We start from the raw sequence: 25,563 nt of genomic DNA, 5'->3' as shown, positions 1-25,563 counted from the left end.
CCTAAGCGGATTTTTCGAGGAAACGGAAGCTTAACAGAAGCGGAAAATCGCAAATTAGAGGGTCTTAGACAAGAAATTCGGCTAAAATCTTGCCAGCTAATTGCGAAATAATGAGTCTCGTTCGTTTGCCCGAGCTATGTTGATTTCACATGTCTTATCTGGTCCCGATCGAGATTCAGATGATTTGAGCCGAAAATCGTCTGTCAACAAGTAATCAAAAATTGAAAAACACGAAAAAGGGTACTACACGAGGACTTCCCAGGGGTCACCCATCCTAGTACTGCTCTCGCCCAAGCACACTTAACTTCGGAGTTCTAATGGGATCTGGTGCATTAGTGCTGGTATGATCGCACCTAACAGAATGAAATGTTTATTCTTATATCCCTCGAGTACGTGTGGAGCGGGCGGCGATGGACAACACGCGGCACTGCTCTCGCCCAATCAGAACCATGAAGTTAAGCGTTCTGGCGCGATGGTAGAGTTAGGCTAGGTGACCTCCATAGGAAGTCCTCGTGTCGCGACCGTTTACGTGAATTATGGATAAAACAGTCGAAATAATTGTTTTTAGTGAGTTAACCGTTTCCGAAGTAATCTACGTTATACCCTTCCGCACAAAACATGCTCACGACAATAAAAATCGATAAATGTTCCCAGAAAATAGAAAAAAAAATAAGAAGAATAAAATAGCGAATGTAAAGTTGTTATTATGCCTGGGATACGATAAAATGGAACCGAAATCGAATTTCGAATTCCTAAGTGGATTTCTCGAGGAAACGGAAGCTTAACAGAAGCGGAAAATGGGAAATTAGAGAGTCTTAGAGAAGGAATTCCGCTAAAATCTCGCCAGCTCATTGCGGAGTAATGAGTCTCGTTCGTTTGCCCGTTTACAATCAAATTAGCATACAAATTTGTCCAAATCCGGCAGTGCCCGAGCTACGTTGATTTCACAAGTCTTATCTGGTCCCGATCGAGATTCAGATGATTTGAGACGAAATCGTCTGTCAACAAATAATCAAAAATAGAAAAACACGAAAAGGGGTGCAACACGAGGACTTCCCAAGGGGTCACCCATCCTAGTACTGCTCTCGCCCAAGCACGCTTCACTTCAGAGTTCGGATTGGATCCGGTGCATTAGTGCTGGTATGATCGCACCCGACATTGAGTGGGATTTTTATTCTTATATCCTCGAGTACGTGTGGAGCGGGCGGCGACGGACAACACGCGGCACTGCTCTCGCCCAATCAGAACCATGAAGTTAAGCGTTCTGGAGCGATGGTAGAGCTAGGATGAGTGACCTCCCTAGGAAGTCCTTGTGTCGCGACCGTTTACGGAAATTATGGATAAAATAGTCGAAATAATTGTTTTAATGAGTTAACCATCTCCGGAGTAATCTGCGTCATACCTTTCCGCACAGAACCGGCTCACGACAACAAAAATCGCTAAATGTTCCCACAAAATAGAAAAAAAATTAAGAAGAAGAAAATAGCGAATGTAAAGCTATTATTATGTCTAGGATACGATAAAATTGAACCGGAATCGAATTTGAAATTCCTAAACGGATTTCTCGAGGAAACAGAAGCTTAACAGAAGCGGAAAATCACAAATTAGAGGGTCTTAGAGAAGGAATTCGGCAAAAATCTCGCCACCTCGTTGCGGAGTAATGAGTCTCGTTCGTTTGCCCGTTTACAATCAAATTAGGCTACAATTTTGTCCAAATCCGGCAGTGCCCGAGCTACGTTGATTTCACATGTCTTATCTTATCTTGATCGAGATTCAGATGATTTGAGCCGAAAAACGTTTGTCAACATGTAATCAAAAATAGAAAAACACGGAAAGGGGTGCAACACGAAGACTTCCCAGGGGGTTACCCATCCTAGTACTGCTCTCGCCTAAGCACGCTTAACTTCGGAGTTCTGATGGGATCCGGTGAATTAGGGCTGGTATGATTGCACCCAACATTGAGTGGGATGTTTATTCTTATATCCCCCGAGTACGTGTGGAGCGGACGGCGATAAACAAAACGCGGCACTGCTCTCGCCCAATCAGAACCATGAAGTTAAGCGTTCTGGTGCGATGGCAGAGCTAGGATGGGTGACCTCCCTGGAAAGTCCTCATGTCGCAATCGTTTACGTGAATTATGGATAAAAGCATTCGAAATAATTGTTTTTAATGAGTTAACCGTCTTCGGAGTAATCTGCGTCAAACCCTTCAGCACAGAACCAGCTCACACAACAAAAATCGTTAAATGTTCCGAGAAAATAGAAAAAAAAATATGAAGAAGAAAATAGCGAATGTAAAGCTATTATTATGCCTAGGATACGATAAAATGGAACCGGAATCGAATTTCGAACTTCCTAACCGGATTTCTCGAGGAAACGGAAGCTTCACAGAAGCGGAAAATCGCAAATTAGAGGGTCTTAGAGAAGGAATTCGGCTAAAATCTCGCCACCTCGTTGCGGAGTAATGAGTCTCGTTCGTTTGCCCGTTTACAATCAAATTAGGCTACAATTTTGTCCAAATCCGGCAGTGCCCGAGCTACGTTGATTTCACATGTCTTATCTGATCCCGATCGAGATTCAGATAATTTGAGCCGAAAATCGTCTGTCAACAAGTAATCAAAAATAGAAAAACACGAAAAGGGGTTTAACACGAGGACTTCCCAGGGGGTCACCCATCATAGTAATGCTCTCGACCAAGCACGCATAACTTCGGAATTCTGATGGGATCCGGTGCATTAGTGCTGGTATGATAGCACCCGACATTGAGTGGGATGTTTATTTTTATATCCCCCGAGTACGTGTGGAGCGGGCGACGATGGACAACACGCGGCACTGCTCTCGCCCAATCAGAACCATGAAGTTAAGCGTTCTGGCACGATGGTAGAGTTAGGATAGGTGACCTCCCTGGGAAGTCCTCGTGTCGCGACCGTTTACGTGAATTATGGATAAAATAGTCGAAATAATTGTTTTTAGTGAGTTAACCGTCTCCGGAGTAATCTACGTAATATCCTTCCGCACAGAAGATGCTCACGACAACAAAAATCGCTAAATGTTCCTAGAAAAAAAAAATAAGAAGAATAAAATAGCGAATGTAAAGCTGTTATTATGCCTGGATACGATAAAATGGAACCAAAATCGAATTTCGAACTTCCTAAGCGGATTTCTCGAAGAAACGGAATCTTAACAGAAGCGAAAAATCGTAAATTAGAGAGTCTTAGAGAAGGAATTCCGCTAAAATCTCGCCAGCTCATTGCGAAGTAATGAGTCTCGTTTGTTTGCCCGTTTACAATCAAATAAGGCTACAATTTTGTCCAGATCCGGCAGTGCCCGAGCTACGTTGGTTTCATATGTCTTATCTGATCCCGATCGAGATTCAGATGATTTGAGCCGAAAATCGTCTGTCAACAAGTAATCAAAAATAGAAAAACACGAAAATGGGTGCAACACGAGGATTTCCCAGGGAGTCACCCATCCTAGTACAGCTCTCGCCCAAGCACGCTTTACTTGGGAGTTCTGATGGGATCTGGTGCATTAGTGCTGGTATGATCGCACCCGACATTTAGTGGGATGTTTATTCTTATATCCTTCGACTACGTGTGGAGCGGGCGGCGATGGACAACAGGCGGCACTGCTCTCGCCCAATCAGAACCTTGAACTTTAGCGTTCTAGCGCGATGGCAGAGCTAGGATGGGTGACCTCCCTGGGAAGTCCTCGTGTCAGTCGTACAGTATGGATAAAACAGTCGAAATAATTGTTTTTAATGAGTTAACCGTCTCCAGAGTAACCGTCTCCAGAGTTAACCGTCTCCAGAGTAACCGGCTCACGACAACAAAAATTGCTAAATGTTCCCAGAAAATAGAAAAAAAATAAGAAGAAGAAAATAGCGAATGTAAAGCTATTATTATGCTTTGGATACGATAAAAAGGAATCGGAATCAAATTTCGGACTTCCTAAGCGGATATCTCGAGGAAACGAAAGCTTAACAGGAGCGGAAAATCGCAAATTAGAGAGTCTTATAGAAGAAATTCGGCTAAAATCACGCCATCTCATTGCGGAGGAATGAATCTCGTTCGTTTGCCCGTTTACAATTAAATTGGGCTACAATTTTGTCCAAATCCGGCAATGCCCGAGCTACGTTGATTTCACACGAGGACTTCCCAAGGGGCCACCCATCCTAGTACTGCTCTCGCCCAAGCACGCTTAACTTCGGAGTTTTGATGGGATCCGGTGCATTAGTGCTGGTATGATCGCACCCGACATTGAGTGGGATTTTTATTCTTATATCCTCGAGTACGTGTGGAGCGGACGGAGATGGACAACACGCGGCACTGCTCTCGCCCAATCAGAAACATGAAGTTATGCGTTCTGGCGCGATGGCAGAGCTAAGATGGGTGACCTCCCTGGGAAGTCCTCTTGTCGCGACCGTTTAAGTAAATTATGGATACAACAGTCGAAATAATTGTTTTTAATGAGTTAACCATCTCCGAAGTAATCTGCGTCATACTCTTCCGCACAGAACCGGCTCACGACACTAAAAATTGCTAAATGTTCCCAGAAAACAGAAAAAAAAATAAGAAGAAGAAAATAGCGAATGTAAAGCTATTATTATGCCTGGGATACGATAAAATGGAACCGGAATCGAATTTCAAACTTCCTAAGCGGATTTCTCGAGGAAACGGAAGCTTAACAGAATCGGAAAATCGCAAATTAGAGGGTTTTAGAGAAAGAATACGGCTAAAATCTCGACACCTCGTTGCGGAGTAATGATTCGTTCGTTTTCCCGTTTACAATCAAATTAAGCTACAATTTTGTCCAAATCTGGCAGTGCCCGAGCTACGTTGATTTCACATGTCTTATCTGATCCCGATCGAGATTCAGATGATTTGAGCCGAAAATCGTCTGTCAACAAGTAATCAAAAATAGAAAAACATCAAAAGGGTGCAACACGAGGACTTCCAATGGGGTCACCCATCATAGTACTGCTCTCGCCCCAGCACGCTTAACTTCGGAGTTCTGATGGGATCCGGTGCATTAGTGCTAGTATGATCGCACCCGACATTGAGTGGGATGTTTATTCTTATATCCCCCGAGTACGTGTGGAGCGGGCGACGATGGACAACACGCGGCACTGCTCTCGCCCAATAAGAACCATGAAGTTAAGTGTTCTGGCGTGATGGCAGAGCTAGGATTGGTGACCTCCCCGGGAAGTCCTCGTGTCTCGATCGTTTACGTAAATTATGGATAAAACAGTCGAAATAATGGTTTTTAATGAGTTAACCGTCTCCGGAGTAATCTGCGTCATACCCTTTCGCACAAAACCGGCTCACGACAACAAAAATCGTTAAATGTTCCCATAAAATAGAAAAAAAAGAAGAAGAAGAAAATAACAAATGTAAAGCTATTATTATGCCTGGGATACGATAAAATGAAACCGGAATCGAATTTCGGACTTCCTAAGAGGATTTTTCGAGGAAACGGAAGCTTAACAGAAGCGGTAAATCGCAAATTAGAGGGTCTTAGAGAAGGAATTCGAGTAAAATAACGCCAGCTCATTGCGGAGGAATGAATCTCGTTCGTTTGCCCGTTTTCAATCAAATTTGGCTACAATTTTGTCCAAATCCGGCAGTGCCCGAGCTACGTTGATTTCACATGTCTTATCTGGTCCCGATCAAAATTCAGATGATTTGAGCCGAAAATCGTCTGTCAACAAGTAATCAAAAAAAAAACACGAAAAGGGGTGCAAAATGTGGACTTCCCAGGGGGTAACCCATCCTAGTACTACTCTCGCCCAACCACGCTTCACTTCGGAGTTCTGATGGGATCCGGTGCATTAGTACTGGTATGATCGCACCTGACATTGAGTGGGATTTTTATTCTTGTATCCTCGAGTACGTGTGGAGCGGACGGCGATGGACAACACGCGGCACTGCTCTCGCCCAATCAGAACCATGAAGTTAAGCGTTCTGGCGCGATGGCAGAGCTAGGATGGGTGACCTTCCTGGGAAGTCCTCGTGTCCGACCGTTTACGTAAGTTATGTATACAACAGTGGAAATAATTTTTTTTAATGAGTTAACCGTCTCCGGAGTAACATGCGTCATACCCTTCCGCACAGCACCGGCTCACGACAACAAAAATCTCTAAACGTCCCCAGAAAATAGAAAAAAAATAATAAGAAGAAAAGAGCGAATGTAAAGCTATTATTATGCCAGGGATATGATAAAATGGAACCGGAATCGAATTTCGAACTTCCTAAGCGGATTTCTCGAGGAAACGGAAGCTTAAAAGAAGCGGAAAATCGCAAATTAGAGGGTTTTAGAGAAGGAATTTGGCTGAAATCTCGCCACCCCGTTGCGGAGTAATGATTCGTTCGTTTGCTCGTTTACAATCAAATTAAGCTACAATTTTGTTTAAATCCGGCAGTGCCCGAGCTACGTCGATTTCACATGTCTAACCTAATCCCGATCGAGATTCAGATGATTTGAGCCAAAAATCTCCTGATGCAACACGAGGACTTCCCATGGGGTCACCCATCCTAGTCGTGCTCTCGCCCAAGCACGCTTAACTTCTGAGTTCTGATGGGATCCGGTGCATTAGTGCTGGTATGATCGCACCCGACATTGAGTGGGATGTTTATTCTTATATCCCTCGAGTACGTGTGGAGCGGGCGGCGATGGACAACACGCGGCACTGCTCTCGCCCAATAGAACCATGAAGTTAAGCGTTCCGGCGCGATGGCAGAGCTAGGATGGGTGACCTCCCTTGGAAGTCCTCGTATCGCGACCGTTTACGTAAATTATGGATAAAACAGTCGAAATAATTGTTTTTAATGAGTTAACCGTCTCCGGAGTAATCTGCGTCATACCCTTCCGCACAGAACCGGTTCACGACAACAAAAATCATTAAATGTTCCCAGAAAATAGAAAAAAATAAGAAGAAGAAAATAGCGGATGTAAAGCTATTATTATGCCTGGGATACGATAAAATGAAACCAGAATCGAATTTCGGACTTCCTAAGCGGATTTCTCGAGGAAACGGAAGCTTAACAAAAGCCGAAAATCGCAAATTAGAGGGTCTTAAAGATGAAATTCGGCAAAAATCTCGCCAGCTCATTGCGCAGCAATGAGTCTTGTCTTTTTGCCCGTTTACCATCAAATTAGGTAACAATTTTGTCCAAATCCGGCATTGCCCGAGCTACGTTGATTTCACATGTCTTATCTAGTCCCGATCGAGATTCAGAAGATTTGAGCCGAAAATCGTCTGTCAACAAGTAATCAAAAATAGAAAAACACGAAAAGGGGTGCAACATGAGGACTTCCCAAGGGGGTCACCCATCCCAGTATTGCTCTCGCCCAAGCACCCTTAACTTCGGAGTTCTTATGGGATCCGGTTCATTACTGCTGGTATGATCGCACCCGACATTGAGTGGGATGTTTATTATTATATCCCTCGAGTACATGTGGAGCGGGCGGCGATGGACAACACGCGGCACTGCTCTCGCCTAATCAGAACCATGAAGTTAAGCATTCTGGCGCGATGGCAGGGCTACGATGGGCTACAGAAGCAGTATATCGCAAATTAAAGGGTCTTAGAGAAGGAATTCGGCTAAAATATCGCCATATCATTGCGGAGTAATGAGTCTCGTTCGTTTGCCCGTTTACAATTAAATTAGCCTACAATTATGTCCAAATCCGGCAGTGCCCGAGCTACGTTGATTTCACATGTCTTATCTGGTCCCGATCGAGATTCAGATTATTTGAGCCGAAAATCATCTGTCAACAAGTAATCAAAAATAGAAAAACACGAAAAGGGGAGCAACACGAGGACTTACCAGGGGGTCACCCATCTTAGTACTGGTCTCGCCCAAGCACGCTTAACTTCGTAGTTCTGATGGGATCCGGTGAATTAGTGATGGTATGATCGCACCCGACATTGAGAGGGATGTTTATTCTTATATCCCTCGAGGTACTGATCTCGCCCAATAAGAACCATGAAGTTAAGCGTTCTTGCGCGATGTCAGAGCTAGGATGGGTGACCTCCTTGGGAAGTACTCGTGTCGTGACCGTTTACGTAAATTATAGAGAAAACAGTCGAAATAATTGTTTTAATGAGTTAACCGTCTCCGGAATAATCTGCGTCATACCCTTCCGCACAGAACCGGCTCACAACAACAAAAATTGCTAAATGTTCCCAGAAAATAATTAAACAAATTAAGAAGAAGAAAATTGCGAATGTAAAACTATTATTATGCCTGGGATACGATAAAATGGAACCGGAATCGAATTTCGAACTTCCTAAGCGGATTTATCGAGGAAACGGAAGCTTAATAGAAGCGGAAAATCGCAAATTAGAGGGTCTTAGAGAAGGAATTCAGCTAAAATCTCGCCACCTCATTGCGGAGTAATGAGTCTCGTTCGTTTGCCCGTTTACAATCAAATTAGCCTACAATTTTGTCCAAATCCGGCAGTGCCCGAGCTACGTTGATTTCACATGTCTTATCTGGTCCCGATCGAGATTCATATTATTTGAGCCGAAAATCATCTGTCAACAAGTAATCAAAAATAGAAAAACACGAAAAGGGGAGCAACACGAGGACTTACCAGGGGGTCACCCATCTTAGTACTGGTCTCGCCCAAGCATGCTTAACTTCGGAGTTCTGATGGGATCCGGTGCATTAGTGCTGGTATGATCGCACCCCACATTGAGTGGGATTTTTATTCTTATATGCCTCGCGTACGTGTGGAGCGGGCGGCGATGGACAACACGCGGCACTGCTCTCGCCCAAATGAGCCATGAAGTTAAGCATTCTGGCGCGATGGCAGAGCTAGGATGGGTGACCTCCCTGGGAAGACCTCGTGTCACGACCGTTTACATAAATTATGGATAAAACATTCGAAATAATTGTTTTTAATGAGTTAACCGTCTCCGGAGTAATCTGGGTCATACCCTTCTGCACAGAACCGGCTCACGACAACAAACATCTCTAAATGTTCCCAGAAAATAGGAAAAAAACAAGAAGAAGAAAATAGCGAATGTAAAGCTTTTATTATGCCTGGGATACGATAAAGTGGAACCGAAATCGAATTTCGAACTTCCTAAGAGGATTTCTCGAGGAAACGGAAGTTAACAGAAGCGGAAAATCGCAAATTAGAGGGCCTTAGAGAAGGAATTTGGCTAAAATCTTGCCAGCTCATTGCGGAGTAATGAGTCTCGTTCGTTTGCCCGTTTACAATCAAATTAGGCTACAATTTTGTCCAAATCCGGCAGTGTCCGACCTACGTTGATTTCACATGTCTTATCTTGTCCCGATCGAGATTCAGATTATTTGAGCCGAAAATCGTCTGTCAACAAGTAATCAAAAATAGAAAAACACGAAAAGGGGTTCAACACGAGGAGTTCCCTGGGGGTCACCTATCCAAGTACTGGTCTCGCCCAAGCACGCTTAACTTCGGAGTTCTGATGGGATCCAGTGCATTAGTGCTGGTATGATCGCACCCCACATTGAGTGGGATTTTTATTCTTATATGCCTCACGTACGTGTGGAGCGGGCGGAGATGGACAACACGCGGCACTGCTCCCGCCCAATCAGAACCATGAAGTTAAGAATTCTGGCGCGATGGCAGAGCTAGGATGGGTGACCTCCCTGGGAAGACCTCGTGTCGCGACCGTTTACATAAATTATGGATAAAACATTCGAAATAATTGTTTTTAATGAGTTAACCGTCTCCGGAGTAATCTGCGTCATACCCTTCCGCACAGAACCGGCTCACGACAACAAAAATCGCTAAATGTTCCCAGAAAATAGGAAAAAAATAAGAAGAAGAAAATAGCGAATGTAAAGTTTTTCTTATGCATGGGTTGCGATAAAGTGGAACCGAAATCAAATTTCGAACTTCCTAAGCGGATTTCTCGAGGAAACGGAAGGTTAACAGAAGTGGAAAATCACAAATTAGAGGGTATTAGAGAAGGAATTCAGCTAAAATCTCGCCATCTCATTGCGGAATAATGAGTCTCATTCGTTTGCCCGTTTACAATCAAGTTAGGTTACAATTTTGTCCAAATCCGGCAGTGCCCGAGCTACGTTGATTTCACGTCTTATCTGGTCCCGATCGAGATTCAGATGATTTGAGCCGAAAATCGTCGGTCAACAAGTAATCAAAAATAGAAAAACACGAAAAGAGGAGCAACACGAGGACTTCTCAGGGAATCACCCATCCTAGTACTGGTCTCGCCCAAGCACGCTTAACTTCGGAGTTCTGATGGGATTCGGTGCATTAGTGCTTGTATGATCACACCCGACATTGAGTGGGATTTTTATTCTTATATGCCTAGCGTACGTGTGGAGCGGGCGGCGATGGACAACACGCGGCACTGCTCTCGCCCAATCAGAACTTTGAAGTTAAGCGTTCTGGCGCGAAGGCAGAACTAGGATGGGTGACCTCCCTAGGAAGTCCTTGTGTCGCGACCGTTTACGTACATTATGGATAAAACAGTCGAAATAATTGTTTTTAATGAGGTAAACTTCTACGGAGTAATCTACGTAATACCCTTCCGCTCAGAACAGGCTCACGACAACAAAAATCGCCAAATGTTCCCAGAAAATACAAAAAAAATAAGAAGAAGAAAATAGGGAATGTAAAGCTATTATTATGCTTGGGATACGATAAAATGGAACCAGAATCGAATTTCGGACTTCCTAAGCGGATTTCTCGAGGAAACGGAAGCTTAACAGAAGCGGAAAATCGCAAATTAGAGGGTCTTAGAGAAGGAATTCGGCTAAAATCTCGCCAGCTCATTGCGTAGAATGAGTCTCGTTCTTTTGCCCGTTTACAATCAAATTAACCTACAATTTTGTCCAAATCCGGCAGTGCCCGAGCTGCGTTGATTTCACATGTCTTATCTGGTCCCGAAAAAGATTCAGATTATTTGAGCCGAAAATCGTCTGTCAACAAGTAATCAACAAAAGATAAACACTAAAAAGGGTGCAACATGAGGACTTCCCAGGGGGTCACCCATCCTAGTATAGCTCTCGCCCAAGCACGTTTAACTTCAAAGTTCTGATGGGATCCGGTGAATTAGTGATGGTATGATCGCACCAGACATTGAGAGGGATGTTTATTCTTATATCCCTCGAGGTACTGATCTCGCCCAATCAGAACCATGAAGTTAAGCGTTCTTGCGCGATGTCAGAGCTAGGATGGGTGACTTCCTTGGGAAGTACTCGTGTCGTGACCGTTTACGTAAATTATAGAGAAAACAGTCGAAATAATTGTTTTTAATGAGTTAACCGTCTCCGGAATAATCTGCGTCATACCCTTCCGCACAGAACCGGCTTACAACAACAAAAATTGCTAAATGTTCCCAGAAAATAGAAAAATAATTAAGAAGAAGAAAATAGCGAATAGAAAGTTATTAATATTCCTAGGATACGATAAAATGGAACCTGAATAGAATTTCGGACTTCCTAAGCGGATTTCTCGATGAAACGGAAGATTAACAGAAGCAGAAAATCGCAAATTAGAGGGTATTAGAGAAGGAATTCAGCTAAAATCTCGCCAGCTCATTGCGGAATAATGAGTCTCATTCGTTTGCCCGTTTACAATCAAGTTAGGTTACAATTTTGTCCAAATCCGACAGTGCCCGAGCTACGTTGATTTCACGTCTTATCTGGTCCCGATCGAGATTCAGATGATTTGAGCCGAAAATCGTCTGTCAACAAGTAATCAAAAATAGAAAAACACGAAAAGAGGAGCAACACGAGGACTTCTTAGGGAAAATCCCTCGAGTACGTGTGGAGCGCGAGGCGATGGACAACACGCGGCACTGCTCTCGCCCAATCAGAACCATGAAGTTAAGCGTTCTGGCGCGATGGCCGAGCTAGGATTGGTGACCCTTGTGGGAAGTCCTCGTGTCGCGACCGTTTACGTAAATTATGGCTAAAATAGTAAAAATAATTGTTTTTAATGAGTTAACCGTCTCCGGAGTAATCTGCGTCATACCCTTCCGCACAGAACCGCCTCACGACAACAAAAATCGTTAAATGTTCCCAGGAAATAGAAAAAAAATGAGAATAAGATAATAGCGAATGTAAAGCTATTATTATGCCTGGGATACGATAAAATGGAACCGAAATCGAATCTCGGACTACCTAAACGGATTTCTCGAGGAAACGGAAGCTTAACAAATGCGGAAAATCGCTAATTAGAGGGTCTTAGAGAAGGAATTCGGCTAAAATCTAGCCAGCTCATTGCGGAGTAATCAGTCTCGTTCTTTTTCCCGTTTACAATCAAATTAGGCTACAATTTTGTCCAAATCCGGCTGTTCCCGAGCTACGTTTATTTCACATGTCTTATCAGGTCCCGATCGAGATTCAGATGAGTTGAGCCGAAAATCGTCTGTCAACAAGTAATCAAAAATAGAAAAACACGAAAAAAGGTGCAACACGAGGACTTCCTCGGGGGTCACCCATCCTAGTACTGCTCTCGCACAAGCACGCTTTACTTCGGAGTTCTGATGGGATCCGGTGCATTAGTGCTGTTATGATCACACCGGACATTGAGTGGGATGTTTATTCTTATATCCCTCGAGTACGTGTGGAGCAAAGGGCGATGGACAACACGCGGCACTGCTGTCGCCCAATCAGAACCATGAAGTTAAGCGTTCTGGCGCGATGGTAGAGCTAGGATGGGTGACATCCCTGGGAAGTCCTTGTGTCGCGAAGGTTTACGTAAATTATGGCTAAAACAGTCGAAATAAATTTTTTTAATGGGTGACCTCCCTGTGAAGACCTCGTGTCGCGATCGTTTACGTAAATTACGGATAAAACAGTCGAAATAATTGTTTTTAATGAGTTAACCGTCTCCGGAGTAATCTACGTAATACCCTTCTGCATAGAACCGGCTCACGACAACAAAAATCGCTAAGTATTCCCAGAAAACAGAAAAAAAAGAAGAAGAAAATAGCGAATGTAAAGCAATTATTATGCCTAATAAAATGGAACCGAAATCGAATTTCGGACTTCCTAAGCGGATTTCTCGAGGAAACGAAAGCTTAACAGAAGCGGAAAATCGCAAATTAGAGGGTTTTAGAGAAGAAATTCGGCTAAAATCTCGCCAGCTCATTGCGGAGTAATAAGTCTCGTTCGCTTGCCCGTTTACAATCAAATTAGGCTACAATTTTGTTCAAATCCGGCAATGTTCGAGGTACGTTGATTTCACATGTCTTATCTGGTCCCGATCGAGATTCAAGTGATTTGAGCTGAAAATCGTCTGTCAACAAGTAATCAAAAATATAAAAAGACGAAAAGGGGTGCAACACGAGGATTTCCCAGGGGGTCAACCATCCTAATACTGCTCTCGCCCAAGCACGCTTAAATTCGGAGTTCTGATGGGATCCAGTGCATTAGTGCTAGTATGATCGCACCCGACATTGAGTGGGATGTTTATTCTTATATCATTCGATTATGTGTGGAGCGGGCGGCGATAGACAACACGCGGCACTGCTATCGTCCAATCAGAACCATGAAGTTAAGCGTTCTGGCGCGATGACAGAGCTAGGATGGGTGACCGCCCTTGGAAGTCCTCGTGTCGCGACCGTTTACGTAAATTATGGATAAAACAGTCGACATAATTGTTTTTAATGAGTTAACCGTCTCCGGAGTAATCTGGGTCATACCATTCGGCACAGAACCGGCTCACGACAACAAAAATCGATAAATGTTCTTAGAAAATAGGAAAAAAATAAGAAGAAGAAAATAGCGAATGTAAAGCATTTATTATCCTGGGATACAATAAAGTGGAACCGAAATCGAATTTCGAACTTCCTAAGTGGATTTCTCGAGGAAACGGAAGCTTAACAGAAGCGGAAAATCGCAAATTAGAGGGTCTTAAAGAAGGAATTTGGCTAAAATCTCGCAAGCTCATTGCGGAGTAATGAGTCTCGTTCGTTTGCCAGTTTACAATAAAATTATTCTACAATTTTGTCCAAATCCGGCAGTGTCCGAGCTACGTTGATTTCACATGTTTTATCTATTCCTGATCGAAATTCAGAGGGTTTGAGCCGAAAATCGTCAGTCACCAAGTAATCAAAAATAAAAAAACACGAAAAAGGGTACAACACGAGGACTTCTCAGGGGGTCACCCATCCTATCACTGCTCTCGCCCAAGCACGCTTAACTTCGGAGTTCTGATGGGATCCCGTGCATTAGTGATTGTATGATCACACCCGATATTGAGTTGGATGTTTAATCTTAAATCCTTCGAGTATTTGTGGAGCGGGCAGCGATGGACAACACGCGGCACTGCTCTCGCCCAATCAGAACCATGAAGTTAAGCGTTCTGGCGCGATGGCAGAGCTAGGATGGGTGACCTCCCTGGGAAATCCTCGTGTCGCGACCGTTTACGTAAATTATGGATAAAACATTCAAAATAATTGTTTTTAATGAGTTAAGCGTCTCTGGAGTAATCTGGGTCATACCCTTCCGCACAGAACCGGCTCACGACAACAAAAATCTCTAAATGTTCCCAGAAAATAGGAAAAAAATAAGAAGAAGAAAATAGCGAATGTTAAGCTTTTATTATGCATGGGATACGATAAAGTGAACCGAAATCGAATTTCAAACTTACTAAGCGGATTTCTCGAAGAAACGGAAGCTTAACAGAAGCGGAAAATCGCAAATTAGAGGGTCTTAGAGAAAGAATTCGCCTAAAATCTCGCCAGCTCATTGCGGAGTAATGATTCTCGTTCGTTTGCCCGTTTACAATCAAATTAGGCTACATTTTTGTCCAAATCCGGCCGTGCCCGAGCTACGTTTATTTCACATCTATTATCTGGTCCCGATCGAGATTCAGATGATTTGAGCCAAAAATCGTCTGTGAACAAATAATCAAGAATAGAAAAAGACGAAAAGGTGTGCAACACGAGGACTTCCCAGGTGGTCACTCATCCTAGTACTGCTCTCGTCCAAGCACGCTTAGCTTCGGAGTTCTGATCGGATCCGGTGCATTAGTGCTGGTATGATCGCACCCGACATTGATTGGATGTTTATTCTTATATCCCAACAGCACGTGTGGAGAAGGCGACGATGGACAACACGCGGCACTGCTCTCGCCCAATCAGAACCATGATGTTAAGCGTTCTGGCGCGATGGCAGAGCTAGGATAGGTAACCTCCCTGGGAAGTACTCGTGTCACGACCGTTTACGTAAATTATGGATAAAACAGTCGAAATAATTGTTTTTAATGAGTAAGCCGTATCCGGAGTAATCTACGTAATACCCTTCTGCACAGAACCGGCTCACGACAACAAAAATCGCTAAGTATTCCCAGAAAATGGAAAAAAAAATAAGAAGAAGAAAATAGCGAATGTAAAACTATTATTATGCCTGTGATAAGATAAAATGGAACCGGAATAAAATTTCGGACTTCCTAATTGGATTTCTCGAGGAAACGGAAGCTTAACAGAAGCGAAAATCGCAAATTAGAGGGTTTTAGAGAAGAAATTCGGCTAAAATCTCGCAAGCTCATTGCGGAGTAATGATTCTCGTTCGTTTGGCAACAATTTTGTCCAAATCCGGCAGTGCCCAAGCTACGTTGATTTCACATGTCTCATCTGGTCCCGATCGAGATTCAGATGATTTGAGCCGAAAATCGTTTGTCAACAAGTAATCAAAAATAGAAAAGCACGAAAAGAGGTGCAACACGAGGACTTCCCAAGGGGTCACCCATCCTAGTACTGCTCTCGCCCATGCAGGCTTAACTTCGGAGTTCTGATGGGATCCAGTGCATAAGTGCTGGTATGATCGCACTTGATATTGAGTGGGATGTTTATTCTTATATCCTTCGAGTATGTGTGGAGCGGGCGGCGATGGACAACACGCGGCACTGCTCTCGTCCAATCAGAACCATGAAGTTAAGCGTTCTGGCACGATGGCAGAGCTAGGATGGGTGACCTCCCTTGGAAATCCTCGTGTCGCTACCGTTTACGTAAATTATGGATAAAACAGTCGACATAATTGTTTTTAATGAGTTAACCGTCTCCGTAGTAAACTGGGTCATACCATTCGGCACAGAACCGGCTCACGACAACAAAGATCGATAAATGTTCCCAGAAAATAGGAAAAAAATAAGAAGAAGAAAATAGCGAATGTAATGCTTTTATTATGCCTGAAATACGATAAAGTGGAACTGAAATCGAATTTCGAACTTCCTAAGCGGATTTTCTCGATGAAACGGAAGTTTAACAGAAGCGAAAAATCGCAAATTAGAGGGTCATAAAGAAGGAATTTGGCTAAAATCTCGCAAGCTTATTACGGAGTAATGAGTTTCGTTCGTTTTCCCGTTTACAATCAAATTAGTCTACAATTTTGTCCAAATCTGGCAGTGCCCGAGCTACGTTGATTTCACATGTTTTATCTATTCCTGATCGAGATTCAGATGATTTGAGCGAAAATGGTCTGTCACCAGGTAATCAAAAATAGAAAAATACGAAAAGGGGTACAAAACGAGGACTTCTCAGGGGGTCACCCATCCTAGCACTGCTCTCGCCCAAGCACGCTTAACTTCGGAGTTCTGATGGGATCTTGTGCATTAGTGCTGGTAGGATCGCACCCGATATTGAGTTGGATGTTTATTCTTATATCCTTCGAGTATGTGTGGAGCGGGCGGCGATGGACAACACGCGGCACTGCTCTCGCCCAATCAGAATCATGAAGTTAAGCGTTCTGGCGCGATGGCAGAGCTAGGATGGATGACCTTCCTGGGAAGTCCTCGTGTCGCGACCGTTTACGTAAATTATGGATAAAACATTCAAAATAATTGTTTTTAACGAGTTGATCGTCTTTGGAGTAATCTGGGTCATACCCTTCCGCACAGAACCGGCTCACGACAACAAAAATCGCTAAATGTTCCCAAAAAATAGGAAAAAAATAAGAAGAAGAAAATAGCGAATGTAAAGCTTTTATTATGCCTGGGATACGATAAAGTGGAATCGAAATTGAATTTCGAACTTACTAAGCGGATTACTCGAGGAAACGGAAGCTTAACAGAAGCGGAAAATCGCAAATTAGAGGGTCTTAGAGAAGGAATTCGGCTAAAATCTAGCCAGCTCATTGCGGAGTAATGAGTCTCGTTCGTTTGCCCGTTACCAATCAAATTAGGCTACAATTTTGTCCAAATTCGGCAGTGCTCGAGCTACGTTGATTTCTCATGTCTTATCTGGTCCCGATCGAGATTCAGATGATTTGAGCCTAAAATCGTCTGTCAACAAGTAATAAAAAATAGAAAAACACGAAAATGGGTGCAACACGAGGACTTCCCAGGTGGTCACCTATCCTTGTACTGCTCTCGTCCAAGAACGCTTAGCTTCGGAGTTCTGATGGGATCCGGTGCATTAGTGCTGGTATGATCGCACCCGACATTGAGTGGATGTTTATTCTTATATCTCAAGAGTACGTGTGGAGAAGGCGACAATGGACAACACGCGGCACTGTTCTCGCCCAATCAGAACCATTAAGTTAAGCGTTCTGGCGCGATAGCCGAGCCAGGATGGGTAACCTCCCTGGGAAGTACTCGTGTCACGACCGTTTACGTAAATTATGGATAAAACAGTCGAAATAATTGTTTTTAATGAGTTATCCGTCTCCGGAGTAATCTGCGTCATACCCTTCCGCACAGAACCAGCTCACGACAACAAAAATCGATAAATGTACTCAAAAAATAGAAAAAAAATAAGAAGAAGGAAATAGCGAATGTAAAACTATTATTATGCCTGGGATACGATAAAATGGAACGGGAATCGAATTTCGTACTTCCTAAACGGATTTCTCGAGGAAACGGAAGCTCAACAGAAGCGGAATATCTCAAATTAGAGGGTCTTAGAGAAGGAATTCGGCTAAAATCTCACCAGCTCATTGCGTAATAACGAGTCTCGTTCGTTTGCCCGTTTACAATCAAATTAGCCTACAATTTTGTCTAATTCCGGCAGTGGCCGAGCAACGTTGATTTCAGTCGAAATAATTTTTTTTAATGAGTTAACCGTCTCTGGGGTAATTTGCGTCATACCCTTCCGCACAGAACCGGCTCACGACAACAAAAATCGATAATTGTTCCCAGAAAATAGAAAAAAAATAAGAAGAAGGAAATAACGAATGTAAAGCTATTATTATGCCTGGGATACGATAAAATGGAACCGGAATCGAATTTTGGACTTCCTAAACGGATTTCTCGAGGAAACGAAAGCTTAACAGAAGCAAAAAATCGCAAATTAGAGGGTCTTAAAGAAGGAATTCGGCTAAAATCTCGTCAGCTCATTGCGTAGTAATGAGTCTCGTCCGTTTGCCCGTTTACAATCAAATTAGCCTACAATTTTGTCCAAATACGGCAGTGCCTGAGCCACGTTGATTTCACATGTCTTATCTGGTCCCGATCGAGATTCAGATGATTTGAGCCGAAAATCGTTTGTCAACAAGTAATCAAAAATAGAAAAACACGAAAAGGGGTGCAACATGAGGACTTCCCAAGGGGTCACCCATCCTAGTACTGCTCTCGCCCATGCACGCTTAACTTCGGAGTTCTGATGGGATCCAGTGCATAAGTGCTGGTATGATCGCACTTGATATTGAGTGGGATGTTTATTATTATATCCTTCGAGTACGTGTGGAGCGGACGGCGATGGACAAAACAGTCGAAATAATTGTGTTTAATGAGTTAACCGTCTCCGGAGTGATCTACGTAATACCCTTCCGCACAGAACCGGATCACGACAAAAAAAATCGCTAAATGTTCCAGAAAATAGAAATAAAAAATAAGAAGAATCAAATAGCGAATGTAAAGCTATTATTATGCTGGGATACAATAAAATGGAACCAGAATCGAATTTCGGACTTCCTAAACGGATTTCTCGAAGAAACGAAAGCTTAACAGAAGCGGAAAATCGCAAATTAGAGGGTCTTAGAGAAGAAATTCGGCTAAAATCTCGCCAGCTCATTGCGGAGTAATGAGTCTCGTTCGCTTGCCCGTTCACAATCAAATTAGCCTACAATTTTGTCCAACTCCGGCAGTGCCCGAACCATGTTGATTTCACATGTCTTATCTGGTCCCGATCGAGATTCAAATGATTTGAGCCGAAAATCGACTGTCAACAAGTAATCAAAAATAGAAAAACACGAAAAGGGGTGCAACATGAGGACTTCTCAGATGGTCACCCATCCTAGTACTGCGCTCGCCCAAGCACGCTTAACTTCAGAGTTCTAATGGGATCCGGTGCATTAGTGTTGGTATGATCGCACCTGAAATTGAGTGGGATGTTTTTTCTTATATCCTTCGAGTGCGTGTGGAGCGGACGGCGATGGACAACACGCGGCACTGTTCTCGCCCAATCAGAACCATGAAGTTAAGCGTTCTGGCGCGATGGCAGAGCTAGGATGGGTGACCTCCTTCGGCAGTCCTCGTGTCGCGACCGTTTACGTAAATTATGGCTAAATAGTAGAAATAATTATTTTTAATGAGTTAACCGTCTCGAGAGTAATCTACGTTATACCCTTCCGCAGAGAACTGGCTCACGACAACAAAAATTGTTAAATGCTCCCAGAAAATAGGAAAAAAAAAAACAAGAAGAAAATAACGAATGTAAAGCTATTATTATGCCTGGGATACGATAAAATGGAACCGGAATCGAATTTCAGACTTCCTAAACGGATTTCTCGAGAAAACAAAAGCTTAACAGAAGCGGAAAATCGCAAATTAGAGGATCTTAGAGAAAGAATTCGGCTAAAATCTCGCCAGCTCATTGCGGAGTGATGAGTCTCGTTCGTTTGCCGTTTATAATAAAATCAGGCTACAATTTTGTCCAAATCCGGCAGTACCCGAGCTACGCAGATTTCACATGTCTTATCTGGTCCCGATCGAGATTCAGATGATTTGAGCCGAAAATCGTCTGTCAACAAGTAATCAAAAATACAAAAACACGAAAAGGGGTGCAACACGAGGACTTTCCAGGGGGTCACCCATCCTAGTACTACTCTCTCCCAAGCACGCTTAACTTCGGAATTATGGTAGGATCCGGTGCATTAGTGCTGGTATGAACGCTCATGATATTGAGTGGGATGTTTATTCTTATATCCCTTAAGTACGTGTGGAGCGGGCGGCGATGGACAACAAGCGGCGCTGCTCTCGCCCAATAAGAACCATGAAGTTAAGCGTTCTAGCGCGATGGCAGTGCTAGGATGGGTGACCTCCCTGAGAGGACCTCGTGTCGCGACCGTTTACGTAAATTATGGATAAAACAGTCGAAATATTGTTTTTAATGAGTTAACCGTCTCCGGAGTAATCTGCGTCATACTCTTCCGCACAGAACCGGCTCACAACAACAAAAATCGCTAAATGTTCTCAGAAAATAGGAAAAAAATAAGAAGAAGGAAATAGCGAATGTAAAGCTATTATTATGCCTGGGATATGATAAAATGGAACCGGAATCGAATTTCGAACTTCCTAAGCGGATTTCTCGAGGTAACGAAAGCTTAAGAGAAGCGGTAAATCGCAAATTAGAGGGTCTTAGACAAGAAATTCGGCTAAAATCTCGTCTGCTCATTGCGTAGTAATGAGTCTTGTTCGTTTGCCTGTTTACAATCAAATTAGCCTACTATTTTGTCTAAATCCGGCAGTGCCCGAGCTACGTTGATTTCACATGTCATATCTGGTCCCGATCGAGAATCAGATGATTTGAGCCGAAAATCATATGTCAACAAGTAATCAAAAATAGAAAAACACGAAAAAGGGTGCAAAACGAGGACTTCCCAGGGGGTCACCCACCCTAGTACTGCTCTCGCCCATGCACGCTTAACTTCGGAGTTCTGATGGGATCCGGTGCATTAGTGCTAGTATGATAGCACCCGACATTGAGTGGGATGTTTATTCTTATATCCCTCGAGTACGTGTGGAGCGAGCGGCGATGGACAACACGCGGCACTGCTCTCGCCCAATCATAACCATGAAGTTAAGCGTTCTGGCGCGATGGCAGAGCTAGGATAGGTGACCTCCATGGGAATACCTCTTGATGCGACCGTTTACGTAAATTATGGATAAAACAGTCGAAATAATTGTTTTTTATGAGTTATCCGTCTCCGGAGTAATCTGCGTCATACCCTTCCGCACAGAACCGGCTCACGGCAACAAAAATCGATAAATGTACTCAAAAAATAGAAAAAAAAATAAGAAGAAGGAAATAGCGAATGTAAAGCTATTATTATGCCTGGGATACATTAAAATGGAACGAGAATCAAATTTCGTACTTCCTAAACGGATTTCTCGAGGAAACGAAAGCTCAACAGAAGCGGAAAATCGCAAATAGAGGGTCTTAGAGAAGGAATTCGGCTAAAATCTTACCAGCTCATTGCGTAGTAATGAGTCTCGTTTGTTTGCCCGTTTACAATCAAATTAGCCTACAATTTTTTCCAAATCCGGCAGTGCCCGAGCTACGTTGATTTCAGTCGAAATAATTTTTTTTAATGAGTTAACCGTTTCTGGGGTAATCTGCGTCATACCTTTCCGCACAGAACCGGCTCACGACAACAAAAATCGATAATTGTTCCCAGAAAATAGAAAAAAAATAAGAAGAAGGAAATAACGAATGTAAAGCTATTATTATACCTTGGATACGATAAAATGGAACCGGAATCGAATTTCGAACTTCCTAAGAGGATTTCTCGAGGAAACGAAAGTTTAGCAAGAGCGGTAAATCGCAAATTAGAGGGTCTTAGAGAAGGAATTCGGCTAAAATCTCGTCAGCTCATTGCGTAGCAATGATTCTCGTCCGTTTGCCCGTTTACAATCAAATTAGCCTACAATTTTGTCCAAATCCGGCAGTGCCTGAGCTACTTTCATTTCGCATGTCTTATCTGGTCTCGATCGAGATTCATATGATTTGAGCCGAAAATCATCTGTCAACAAGTAATCAAAAATAGAAAAATACGAAAAGGGTTGCAACACGAGGACTTCCCAGGGGGTCACCTATCCTAGTACTGCTCTCGCCCATGCACGCTTAACTTCGGAGTTCTGATGGGATCCGGTGCATTAGTGCTGGTATAATCGCACCCGACAATGAGTGGGATGTTTATTCTTGTATACCTCGAGTACGTGTGGAGCGGGCGGCGATGGACAACACGCGGCACTGCTCTCGCCCAATCATAACCATGAAGTTAAGCGTTCTGGTGCGATGGCAGAGCTAGGATGGGTGACCTCTCTGGGAAGACCTCGTGTCGCGACCGTTTACGAAAATTATGGATAAAACAGTCGAAATAATTTTTTAATGAGTTAACCGTCTCCGGAGTTGTCTGCGTCATACCCTTCCGCACAGAACTGGCTCACGAAAACAAAAATCGATAAATGTTCCCAGAAAATAGAAAAAAAATAAGAAGAAGGAAATAACGAATGTAAAGCTATTATTATGCCTGGGATACGATAAAATGGAACCGGAATCGAATTTCGAACTTCCTAAGCGGATTTCTCGAGGAAACGAAAGCTTAACAGAAGCGGTAAATCGCAAATTAGAGGGTCTTAGAGAAGGAATTCGGCTAAAATCTCGTCAGCTCATTGCGTAGTAATGAGTCTCGTCCGTTTGCCCGTTTACAATCAAATTAGCCTACAATTTTGTCCAAATCCGGCAGTGCCCGAGCTACTTTCATTTCACCTGTCTTATCTGGTCCTGATCGAGATTCAGTTGATTTGAGCCGAAAATCGTCTGTCAACAAGTAATCAAAAATCGAAAAACACGAAAAGAGATGCAACAGGAGGACTTTTTAGGGGGTCACCCATCCTAGTACTGCTCTCGCCCAAGCTCGCTTAACTTTGGAGTTCTGATGGGATCCGGTTCATTAGTGCTTGTATGATCGCACCCGACATTGAGTGGGATGTTTATTCTTATATCCCTCGAGTACATGTGGAGCGGGTGGCGATGGACAACACGCGGCACAGCTCTCGCCCAATCATAACCATGAAGTTAAGCGTTCTGGCGCGATGGCAGAGGTAGGATGGGTGACCTCCCTGGGAAGACCTCGTGTCGCGACCGTTTACGTAAATTATAGATAAAACAGTCAAAATAATTGTTTTTAATGAGTTAACCGTCTCCGGAGTAATCTGTGTCATACCCTTCGGCACAGAACCGGCTTACGACAACAAAAATCGATAAATGTTCCCAGAAAATAGAAAAAAAATAAGAAGAAGGAAATAACGAATGTAAAGCTATTATTATTCTTGGGATACGATAAAATGGAATTAGAATCGAATTTCGAACTTCCTAAGCGGATTTCTCGAGGAAACGAAAGCTTAACAGAAGCGGTAAATCGGAAATTAGAGGGTCTTAGGGAAGGAATTCGGCTAAAATCTCGTCAGCTCATTGCGTAGAATGAGTCTCGTCTGTTTGCCCGTTTACAATCAAATTAGCCTACAATTTTGTTCAAATCCGGCAATGCCCGAGCTATGTTGATTTCACATGTCTTATCTGGTCCCGATCGAGATTCAGATGATTTGAGCCGAAAATCGTCTGTCAATAAGTAATCAAAAATAGAAAAACACGATAAGGGGTGCAACACGAGAACTTCCCAGGAGTACTGCTCTCGCCCATGCACGCTTAACTTCGGAGTTCTGATGGGATCCGGTGCATTAGTGCTGGTATAATCCCACCCGACAATGAGTGGGATGTTTATTCTTGTATCCCTCGAGTACGTGTGGAGCGGGCGGCGATGGACAACACGCGGCACTGCTCTCGCCCAATCATAACCATGAAGTTAAGCGTTCTGGTGCGATGGCAGAGCTAGGATAGGTGACCTCCCTGGGAAAACCTCTTGATGCGACCGTTTACGTAAATTATGGATAAAACAGTCGAAATAATTGTTTTTAATGAGTTAACCGTCTCCGGAGTAATCTGCGTCATATCCTTCCGCACAGAACCGGCTCACGACAACAAAAATCGATAAATGTACTCAGAAAATAGAAAAAAAAATAAGAAGAAGGAAATAACGAATCTAAAGAAATTGTTATGCCTGGGATACGATAAAATGGAATCGGAATCGAATTTCGAACTTCCTAAGCGGATTTCTCGAGGAAACGAAAGCTTAACAGAAGCGGTAAATCGCAAATTAGAGGGTCTTAGAAAAGGAATTCGGCTAAAATCTCGTCAGCTCATTGCGTAGTAATGAGTCTCGTCCGTTTGCCCGTTTACAATAAAATTAGCCTACAATTTTGTCCAAATCCGGCAGTGCCCGAGCTACTATTTTCATTTCACATGTCTTATCTGGTCCCGATCGAGATTCAGTTGATTGGAGCCGGAAATCGTCTGTCAACAAGTAATAAAAAATAGAAAAACACGAAAAAGGGTGCAACACGAGGATTTCCCAGGGGGTCACCCATCCTAGTACTGCTCTCGTCCAAGCACGCTTAACAACGGAGTTTTGATGGGATCCGGTGCATTAGTGCTGGTATGATCGCAACCGACAATGAGTGGCATACTGATGTTTAATTTTCAAGTCTTTTGGAGGGTGTTTATTCTTGTATCCCTCGAGTACGTGTGGAGCGGGCGGCGATGGACAACACGCGGCACTGCTCTCGCCCAATCATAACCATGAAGTTAAGCGTTCTGGCGCGATGGCAGAGGTAGGATGGGTGACCTCCCTGGAAAGACCTCGTGTCGCGACCGTTTACGTAAATTATAGATAAAACAGTCGAAATAATTGTTTTTAATGAGTTAACCGTCTCCGGAGTAATCTGCGTCATATCCTTCCGCACAGAACCGGCTCACAACAACAAAAATCGATAAATGTTCCCAGAAAATACAAAAAAAAAATAAGAAGAAGGAAATAACGAATGTTAAGCTATTATTATTCTTGGGATACGATAAAATGGAACCAGAATCGAATTTCGAACTTCCTAAGCGGATTTCTCGAGGAAACGAAAGCTTAACAGAAGCGGTAAATCGCAAATTAGAGGGTCTTAGAGAAGGAATTCGGCTAAAATCTCGTCAGCTCATTGCGTAGTAATGAGTCTCGTCCGTTTGCCCGTTTTTAATCAAATTAGCCTACAATTTTATCCAAATCCGGCAGTGTCCGAGCTACGTTGATTTCACATGTCTTATCTGATCTCGATCGAGATTCATATGATTTGAGCCGAAAATCGCATGTCAACAAGTACGCAAATATAGAAAAACACGAAAAGGGGTGCAACACGAGGACTTCCCAGGGGGTCACCCATCCTAGTACTGTTCTCGCCCAAGCACGCTTAACTTCGGAGTTTTGATGGGATCCGATGCATTAGTGCTGGTATGATCGCAACCGACAATGAGTGGGATGTTTATTCTTGTATCCCTCGAGTACGTGTGGAGCGGGCGGCGATGGACAACACGCGGCACTGCTCTCGCCCAATCATAACCTTGAAGTTAAGCGTTCTGGCGCGATGGCAGAGGTAGGATGGGTGAACTCCCTGGAAAGACCTCGTGTCGCGACCGTTTACGTAAATTATAGATAAAACAGTCGAAATAATTGTTTTTAATGAGTTAACCGTCTCCGGAGTAATCTGCATC

The 25,563-nt window shown here is 43.4% G+C and overlaps 24 non-coding genes and 7 pseudogenes across 24 annotated transcripts; all 31 read right to left on the bottom strand.

The window, feature by feature from the left end:
- Positions 1–237: 237 nt before the first annotated feature.
- LOC142508159 (5S ribosomal RNA) lies at positions 238–355 on the bottom strand. Its single transcript, XR_012806387.1, has one exon. It is a non-coding gene; the product is annotated as a 5S ribosomal RNA (ribosomal RNA).
- Positions 356–1,035: 680 nt separating this feature from the next.
- On the bottom strand, positions 1,036–1,154 carry LOC142514150 (5S ribosomal RNA). Its single transcript, XR_012810059.1, has one exon. It is a non-coding gene; the product is annotated as a 5S ribosomal RNA (ribosomal RNA).
- A 681-nt stretch (positions 1,155–1,835) lies between these two features.
- Positions 1,836–1,954, bottom strand: LOC142517070 (5S ribosomal RNA). Its single transcript, XR_012812832.1, has one exon. It is a non-coding gene; the product is annotated as a 5S ribosomal RNA (ribosomal RNA).
- A 684-nt stretch (positions 1,955–2,638) lies between these two features.
- On the bottom strand, positions 2,639–2,757 carry LOC142511519 (5S ribosomal RNA; annotated as a pseudogene).
- Positions 2,758–3,434: 677 nt separating this feature from the next.
- On the bottom strand, positions 3,435–3,553 carry LOC142506628 (5S ribosomal RNA). Its single transcript, XR_012804915.1, has one exon. It is a non-coding gene; the product is annotated as a 5S ribosomal RNA (ribosomal RNA).
- Positions 3,554–4,136: 583 nt separating this feature from the next.
- On the bottom strand, positions 4,137–4,254 carry LOC142510598 (5S ribosomal RNA; annotated as a pseudogene).
- Positions 4,255–4,934: 680 nt separating this feature from the next.
- Positions 4,935–5,053, bottom strand: LOC142513930 (5S ribosomal RNA). The gene has a single exon (XR_012809852.1). It is a non-coding gene; the product is annotated as a 5S ribosomal RNA (ribosomal RNA).
- A 680-nt stretch (positions 5,054–5,733) lies between these two features.
- On the bottom strand, positions 5,734–5,852 carry LOC142507874 (5S ribosomal RNA). The gene has a single exon (XR_012806115.1). It is a non-coding gene; the product is annotated as a 5S ribosomal RNA (ribosomal RNA).
- Positions 5,853–6,494: 642 nt separating this feature from the next.
- Positions 6,495–6,613, bottom strand: LOC142509202 (5S ribosomal RNA). Its single transcript, XR_012807387.1, has one exon. It is a non-coding gene; the product is annotated as a 5S ribosomal RNA (ribosomal RNA).
- Positions 6,614–7,294: 681 nt separating this feature from the next.
- On the bottom strand, positions 7,295–7,414 carry LOC142510288 (5S ribosomal RNA). Its single transcript, XR_012808411.1, has one exon. It is a non-coding gene; the product is annotated as a 5S ribosomal RNA (ribosomal RNA).
- A 392-nt stretch (positions 7,415–7,806) lies between these two features.
- LOC142509868 (5S ribosomal RNA) lies at positions 7,807–7,925 on the bottom strand. Its single transcript, XR_012808016.1, has one exon. It is a non-coding gene; the product is annotated as a 5S ribosomal RNA (ribosomal RNA).
- Positions 7,926–8,575: 650 nt separating this feature from the next.
- Positions 8,576–8,694, bottom strand: LOC142516375 (5S ribosomal RNA). Its single transcript, XR_012812173.1, has one exon. It is a non-coding gene; the product is annotated as a 5S ribosomal RNA (ribosomal RNA).
- Positions 8,695–9,375: 681 nt separating this feature from the next.
- On the bottom strand, positions 9,376–9,494 carry LOC142506536 (5S ribosomal RNA). The gene has a single exon (XR_012804825.1). It is a non-coding gene; the product is annotated as a 5S ribosomal RNA (ribosomal RNA).
- A 681-nt stretch (positions 9,495–10,175) lies between these two features.
- Positions 10,176–10,294, bottom strand: LOC142510118 (5S ribosomal RNA). The gene has a single exon (XR_012808250.1). It is a non-coding gene; the product is annotated as a 5S ribosomal RNA (ribosomal RNA).
- A 682-nt stretch (positions 10,295–10,976) lies between these two features.
- Positions 10,977–11,095, bottom strand: LOC142511298 (5S ribosomal RNA; annotated as a pseudogene).
- A 1,334-nt stretch (positions 11,096–12,429) lies between these two features.
- LOC142516620 (5S ribosomal RNA) lies at positions 12,430–12,548 on the bottom strand. The gene has a single exon (XR_012812405.1). It is a non-coding gene; the product is annotated as a 5S ribosomal RNA (ribosomal RNA).
- Positions 12,549–13,302: 754 nt separating this feature from the next.
- On the bottom strand, positions 13,303–13,421 carry LOC142517237 (5S ribosomal RNA). Its single transcript, XR_012812993.1, has one exon. It is a non-coding gene; the product is annotated as a 5S ribosomal RNA (ribosomal RNA).
- A 682-nt stretch (positions 13,422–14,103) lies between these two features.
- LOC142511318 (5S ribosomal RNA) lies at positions 14,104–14,222 on the bottom strand (annotated as a pseudogene).
- A 682-nt stretch (positions 14,223–14,904) lies between these two features.
- On the bottom strand, positions 14,905–15,023 carry LOC142516633 (5S ribosomal RNA). Its single transcript, XR_012812418.1, has one exon. It is a non-coding gene; the product is annotated as a 5S ribosomal RNA (ribosomal RNA).
- Positions 15,024–15,685: 662 nt separating this feature from the next.
- On the bottom strand, positions 15,686–15,804 carry LOC142515875 (5S ribosomal RNA). Its single transcript, XR_012811695.1, has one exon. It is a non-coding gene; the product is annotated as a 5S ribosomal RNA (ribosomal RNA).
- Positions 15,805–16,487: 683 nt separating this feature from the next.
- LOC142508487 (5S ribosomal RNA) lies at positions 16,488–16,606 on the bottom strand. Its single transcript, XR_012806698.1, has one exon. It is a non-coding gene; the product is annotated as a 5S ribosomal RNA (ribosomal RNA).
- Positions 16,607–17,289: 683 nt separating this feature from the next.
- Positions 17,290–17,408, bottom strand: LOC142517004 (5S ribosomal RNA). Its single transcript, XR_012812768.1, has one exon. It is a non-coding gene; the product is annotated as a 5S ribosomal RNA (ribosomal RNA).
- A 1,081-nt stretch (positions 17,409–18,489) lies between these two features.
- On the bottom strand, positions 18,490–18,608 carry LOC142516991 (5S ribosomal RNA). The gene has a single exon (XR_012812756.1). It is a non-coding gene; the product is annotated as a 5S ribosomal RNA (ribosomal RNA).
- Positions 18,609–19,165: 557 nt separating this feature from the next.
- Positions 19,166–19,284, bottom strand: LOC142508088 (5S ribosomal RNA). Its single transcript, XR_012806320.1, has one exon. It is a non-coding gene; the product is annotated as a 5S ribosomal RNA (ribosomal RNA).
- Positions 19,285–19,966: 682 nt separating this feature from the next.
- On the bottom strand, positions 19,967–20,085 carry LOC142512252 (5S ribosomal RNA; annotated as a pseudogene).
- Positions 20,086–20,767: 682 nt separating this feature from the next.
- Positions 20,768–20,886, bottom strand: LOC142514798 (5S ribosomal RNA). The gene has a single exon (XR_012810675.1). It is a non-coding gene; the product is annotated as a 5S ribosomal RNA (ribosomal RNA).
- A 1,082-nt stretch (positions 20,887–21,968) lies between these two features.
- LOC142514285 (5S ribosomal RNA) lies at positions 21,969–22,087 on the bottom strand. Its single transcript, XR_012810186.1, has one exon. It is a non-coding gene; the product is annotated as a 5S ribosomal RNA (ribosomal RNA).
- A 681-nt stretch (positions 22,088–22,768) lies between these two features.
- LOC142512007 (5S ribosomal RNA) lies at positions 22,769–22,887 on the bottom strand (annotated as a pseudogene).
- A 682-nt stretch (positions 22,888–23,569) lies between these two features.
- LOC142511937 (5S ribosomal RNA) lies at positions 23,570–23,674 on the bottom strand (annotated as a pseudogene).
- Positions 23,675–24,361: 687 nt separating this feature from the next.
- LOC142517169 (5S ribosomal RNA) lies at positions 24,362–24,480 on the bottom strand. The gene has a single exon (XR_012812930.1). It is a non-coding gene; the product is annotated as a 5S ribosomal RNA (ribosomal RNA).
- Positions 24,481–25,198: 718 nt separating this feature from the next.
- On the bottom strand, positions 25,199–25,317 carry LOC142515246 (5S ribosomal RNA). Its single transcript, XR_012811101.1, has one exon. It is a non-coding gene; the product is annotated as a 5S ribosomal RNA (ribosomal RNA).
- Between the last annotated feature and the right edge of the window lie 246 nt (positions 25,318–25,563).

This window comes from Primulina tabacum, chromosome 10, assembly GCF_025594145.1.
Source record: "Primulina tabacum isolate GXHZ01 chromosome 10, ASM2559414v2, whole genome shotgun sequence".
NCBI classification, from domain to species: Eukaryota; Viridiplantae; Streptophyta; class Magnoliopsida; order Lamiales; family Gesneriaceae; genus Primulina; species Primulina tabacum.
The sequence above is the reverse complement of the archived record's forward strand: the minus strand, read 5'-3'. Positions and strand labels throughout refer to the sequence as shown.